Consider the following 6,000-nt stretch of genomic DNA (forward strand, 5'->3'; position numbering starts at 1 on the left):
GGGAAAATAGTGGACAGAAATATTTCCACTTAAATTTTGTGACTATGTGTGGTACATGAGTATTTCTATGTATACGTACACACACATATGTATATACAGAACATGGAAAAATTTAGATGTGCACATTTTTAATATTTTCCTATTGAAATTAAATTTAAAATTGGAAATTGATATTTGAGAATTTCTTTTCTCATAGAGTAGATATGCTTCATTTCTTTTTTTTTTTTGTTTTTTATTTTAACAATACAGTTACGGAGGACTGCACCTTTGAATTCCCAAATAGTTGCCAAACATAAATGTGGGATAAGGTGGACACACGTGCACATATAAATAAAGTCCTATTGCTTAGACTATTTTTAATGTTTATGTACAGTAGGTGAGTGTTTAGAAATTGCAATCTAAAGTTCATACTTAGGTGGCTATACCTACTGTAGACTCTCCACTTCTGTTTTACAATGAAAGTTTGCCCACTTGGAACATTACTTTCCCAGAGACAGGTACTATACCTCTGTAGGAATATATATATAGGAGGAAACAGTGTTGAGTACTATAGCCTGAAAACATGACCATGAACTTGCACTGTAGGGGAGAGCAGTCACATTGTTTGTAACTTCTTATATGGCAACTACAGTGTTGTAAAATAAAAAAGCAGAATTACCAAAAGTCTAATACATACCCAACAAAAACCAAACCAAACAAATGAACAAAAAAAAATGAAAATAAAAAAAAGAAAAATCAAAAATGCAGTTTTTTATTTTGAAATACACTTGCTGTTCTCTGGAGAATGTAATTTTACTGTTTATTTTTTTCTTAACTCTTTTGAAAGTATGTGCAAGTGATAGCAGCAGTTACCTTAATCTTTCAGGTGCTACTGGATTTTGCATTATTAGGGTGTTATGTTGTGAAATCCTGACTTTGACATAAAAGATTTTTGTAAGTATATCCCCATCTGGATAGTTAGTTTTTGGAGTGTCTTGTTCATAATCCATATGCCTCAATGATCCAGAAATTGCATTTTTCTATGTGGACAAAGTAAAATGTGTGAATTAATGTGTCTGTTACAGACTGGGAATTCCTTTTCCTGGCTAATATATCCAGGAAATAGGAGGACAAAATGAACTGATAATGCAGAAATGCTGTTATAAGGTCTCTAAGAAAATACATTTTCAGGTAAAATAAAAATAAATAAAGGGCTAAACCAGATGTAACACTAACAAGTATTCTTTAATGCTGTCGGTGGCATTTGCAGGATAATTCCTTTAAAGAAAACCACACAAGAATGAACAATGCGTCATTTAAAAAATAATACTTTGGGATGTGTCTTTCAAGTTATCAGTTGTGAAAGATTTCTGATTTCTGCTCATTTTTCTACCAGTTAGGGGTCAACTTCAGGTTTACCTTTAGTAAAAGGCTAAACCTCAATTCGTTCTATCTTCTTTTATATTCAGTACTGAAGAGCGCTTAATGAACACCACATTCAAAAGTCAAATTCAAAACCTGTTTTCAGAAATACTGCACGGAAAGAGAAATGGAAAACTGTTGCAGACCTTAATTCTCTGCAGAACTGTGGATGTCAGTAAAAGCACTTAATTTGGTTGACTGCAGAAATCTTGGATCTTGAGGCCAAAGATAAACCTGATTAGAGATTAGGTCTGGATGTCAAAACACAATTAAAGAAAAGGAACATCAAGAAATTCCATCCAAACGAGCACATTTCAGCCTCAGTAACTGGACATGTCAGTGAAGTGCCCCTCTATACATTGGGTTTTTTTCAGGAAATGGACCTGACTCTGCAAAGCAATGTTCAGATTGTCTTGTTTACATATTCTTAGTAACGCTGCATATGTGCACTACTTCTGAATGGTGCTAAGCAGAGAACACATCACTGAATAGCATACTTTTAAAAATCCATATTTTGCTTAGTAGCATTAGTTTCTTTTTTCACTCCACTTATTTCAGAAAAGTAGGATTAATTTTTCCCATTATGTTAAATGTTTGGGAACGAAGAACAGAGTTTTGTGTTAGATCCTGAAGTCAGTTTGGCTCATGTCCACTCTTCTGGCTGTGCAACATAGCCAGAAAGCAGGTGCCAGTGTTTATATCACAATACCTCTATAGACAGAACCATACGGGGTCTTGTAGCTTGCCCTCCACAACCTCTCAGGGACCTGTAGCTGCCAGTACTGCTGCCTTTGCAGTACTGCCTCTGGCAGCTTATCCTAGGACCAAAGAAACAGAAGCTTAATTTGTACCCACTTTCTCCCTCATTGCTGGGTCTTGCACAAGCAGAGCTCAGCTGCAGCAGTGCGTCTGGTGGTCTGTGTCATTTTCAGACACAGGCATGGGAAGGAGGAGCAACCATCAAAGATGTTTCCAATCGGGGGGGAAATGCAGAGTTGTCAGAAAGATTCCTTTACCTGTAACTGTACATAGGCAGGAATGGTTTGCACAGCAAAGGACAGACCACCCGAGCTGTGCAGCAGTTAGGAAACGTTCATTAAAAAGGATCTTGCTTTCCTTAGGTGTTCACAGCCTGCTAATACTGAGCACACGTGGCTTGCTCCAAAACTCTGCTCTGGTTGCGATAGGCTTCCCAAGGTCAGCATTAGGCATGTGTGTCAGGAACACAGCCAACATCCTGACAGTCTGCAAACCCCTTCAGGTCCTTTCAGCCTTTTCACAACTAGAGGTCTGGTATCAGTAGTGGTTGACAACACCCCCTGTTTTTTCCTGCCATCAATTCCTATCACCTGTGGTGTCTGTGTAACAAAGTTCTGAGGTGGATTTGGGGATTTGTCTTTTAACTTCGAAGTAGTTTCAGACCTTGTCCATCCCTGCTCTGGGGATGTTCATCTGCTCTCGTCCAAGTCTCGTCTCATTGCATGGCCCCAGCAGTGTGTCAGCCGCTTTTGCTTCCACTAGATTAACAATAGGAACCTAGAAGTTTTCTTGGAAGAGAACTTGCATTTCTGTGACTGGTAATTCTTGAAGATGAAGAATTCTTGTCCTAGTAGATCAAGAAGGAGGCAGAGCCCCCGACCTTCACAAACAATACGTGCATCCAAGTGCTAAGGGGAAAGGAAGAGCTACACTAACAAGGTATGTTGAAGTACAAGCTGTGTGTATGGATTTCCCCCTTTTGAGTTAAATACAGTCATGCAGATATTTGCAAGCTTAAGATTTTCAGAGAGGGAGGAAAAGCTTTGAAACTCTCTGAGTCTGGATTGTATTTTGTTAAATGACGACAGGAATTTAAACAAAACAAAAGAAATGGGAAGCAAAATGATCTTCCCTGCAAAGAGAGACATCACAGCCCTTACCTGTGGATGGAAATGTAAAAATCAAATCTACTTTTTCTGCCTCTGAATACACTGTTGCGTTTATAATTCCAGCAGTGTTGTTTCTGAGGAGTCTGCAGCAACAGGAACCAGAAATCTATGAGTGAAATTCACAGCTCTCTATTTGACTTTCACGTAGTGAAAGGAGCCAGGATAATAGTGTGTAGTTCAGTGACTCAAATAGTACCTAGCGTGAGCATCCTGCACCGAGTCCTGCTGCTCAGGCTCTATGCTAAACCCTGCTAGCAGCGTGGAAGCCAGCCCAAACACAAATGCACTTGCTACACTCGATGTCTGTCCCAGAAGCAGTCCTGAAGGGTTTGTTGCCCTTTGTTCTGAAGCTGCTGGTTCGAACTGCGGTCATGTCACTACCAGTTGAACCCATTTGCTCCAGAGCATTCTGAACATTTGGAGATAGATACACTTGCAAGGGAAGAAAACAGAGGGGAAATGTAATTCTGCAGATCTTAAAGAGGCAGGCTAAGTGGTGGGTTGATTGATGTAAGAACCTTTTCTCCATCTCGTTGAAAGAAAAGGAAATGATGAAAGCTTTATTTGGAGTGGTAATTTTTTCCACTTGAACCCACAAGTCAAAACTTTTTTATCCTATAGTTCTTGTATTTTTCCCTTTTTCTGTCTATGTTGTTTTGTGCTGCGTTAACATGGAGCAGCCAAGCACACGTTTCTAATGAATGTAATGAAGTCCTGAACTGCTTTTGGAATAAGATACCTAAACATCCAGTGACCTGCTCACCACACAGGCACATCAGCAACCCAAACAAAAAACACAGAAGATATCTGTAGGTATAGGGTGCTGTCTGTTGTGCGTGAACATCTCTCAGTGAAGGAATCGGCCAGCCAAAGAAGGCAAGAGAAGAGGCAATGAGGAAGCATCAGGGAAGTTCTAAACAAGCATTAACTGAAGCATGCCACAAGGAAGTGTTTTGAATCAAGGCTGGCTAAAACAGAGAGCAATGCAAGTATTTTCAGAAGACAGGAGTTTTTGTGCTCTTTATTGATGATGACTGCATTGCAGAAACAGAAAATTCCTCTAAGGCATGTGTAACTCCTCAAGTCAATATACAATAATGTGTCAGGATTGGCAGGCTGTCTAGAAAAGAAACTGAGCTGATTGTCTTGCTAAAACAAAAAGATCATATACTGGGCAGCAAACACTCTCATCTAGCCAGAGGATTTCTGCCATCGGCTAGGAGAGGAGACAGATCTTTTGCAATGGAATTACGTCAACATTAGGAAACTTCCCTGAGCGAAGCAGTACAAAGATGAGAACAGAGCTCTGCGCCACTGCTGCAGTGTGCCTGAGCCAGCGTGGGACAGCTACCTGCAAGACTTACCCGTGTGGCCTGGCGGGACGGGCAGGTAGCGGCTGTGCTCTAGGTTCAAAGGCTTTTAAGGGAATTGTGGTGCTTGCACCCAGTTGCAGTAATGGAACTGTAACAAGAACATAGTATCTAAAAATGAAACCCAGAGGGAATTAAGGCTCAGAACGCAGGAGGAGTCAGCGTTGCGGGTGACCAAGCAACTTACACCACTTACTCTTGGTATGTCCAAACACACGATCTCCTCAGTAACCCTGGCAAAGCGGGGGGTTTATTACAGGATACAAGGAAACAGATTATCCAGCCACTGAGGCTGGGTTTGCAGCTCAGGGTAGCTACTAGAACACTGTGGAATTCACCATGACGTTTTTAAGTCTTTCAAGTGTTGCACCAGAAGAGGGAGCTGCTACTTGAGGAAGTTGTAAAGTGGCTTTTATGACCCCCATAAGCATAGCGCTGTGTCTTACATCGGGTAAAAGCTGGGGCATAGCTACTTGGAAAACAGTTGTCTGGTGAGAGCAATGTGTCAAGGGACCAGGCATTCATCAGCTGAGAGGTCTTGACAGTTACAAGTGGGGAAATTCTAATCTACAGTATTTCAGCATGTTGGGAGGTTTTTTTAAAGGACTGCTGTTGCAGTGACATGTTGATGGGCTGGCAGAAAGCATCGTGGTGTCCTCTTTCTTACACAACAGCTAGGCTCCTTCCACCTGGTGAGCTCCAAAAGGAGCAGGAGCCAAATTACACATTTAGTCACTTGACCGAGCTGGTACTGACAACGTCTTATTCAGAAGCATCCCTGAAACCTTGAGTATCCATTAGGAACTGCAGCAGGTTCCTGTGTTTGGGCCTCGAAAGGCAAGACGACTTCAGATCCGTTGGGCAGCTGATGGCTGGAAGCAGAACCCAGGTTTATCCCAGGCAGCTGATAGAGCAGTCTTGGCAAGTGCTGGTTGAGACACAGAGTTTCTGTTTAAAGTTACTTATTTTGAACTGAGATTAAAAGCCAAAGACTTGAAGGGCTTTTTTTTTTTCTGTGAAATGGGACATAGCATCGACTTGGGATTGTACCTGCTTTAGAGTATTTAAATGCAATTTAGTTGTAATAGGTGTTAGTCTGTGTACAAATCTAAGCAAAGCAAGCCTGGGTAGGCAGTGCTGCCCAGTGTTCTCCCTGAAAACAGCCTGAGTAGACACGACGGTTTTGGGGATTCTTAGGGAGGAGGGTTCGGTTGATTTTCTTTTCCAGAAAGGTGGCAGAGGTTTGCTCGGTCAGGAATGTTTAACTAACGCTGCCCTCGGCTGAGGCGAGTCCCGCACTC

The sequence above is a fragment of the Nestor notabilis genome, unplaced genomic scaffold (genome assembly GCF_000696875.1).
Source record: "Nestor notabilis isolate BGI_N333 unplaced genomic scaffold, ASM69687v1 scaffold15712, whole genome shotgun sequence".
In the NCBI taxonomy this organism is placed as follows: Eukaryota; Metazoa; Chordata; class Aves; order Psittaciformes; family Psittacidae; genus Nestor; species Nestor notabilis.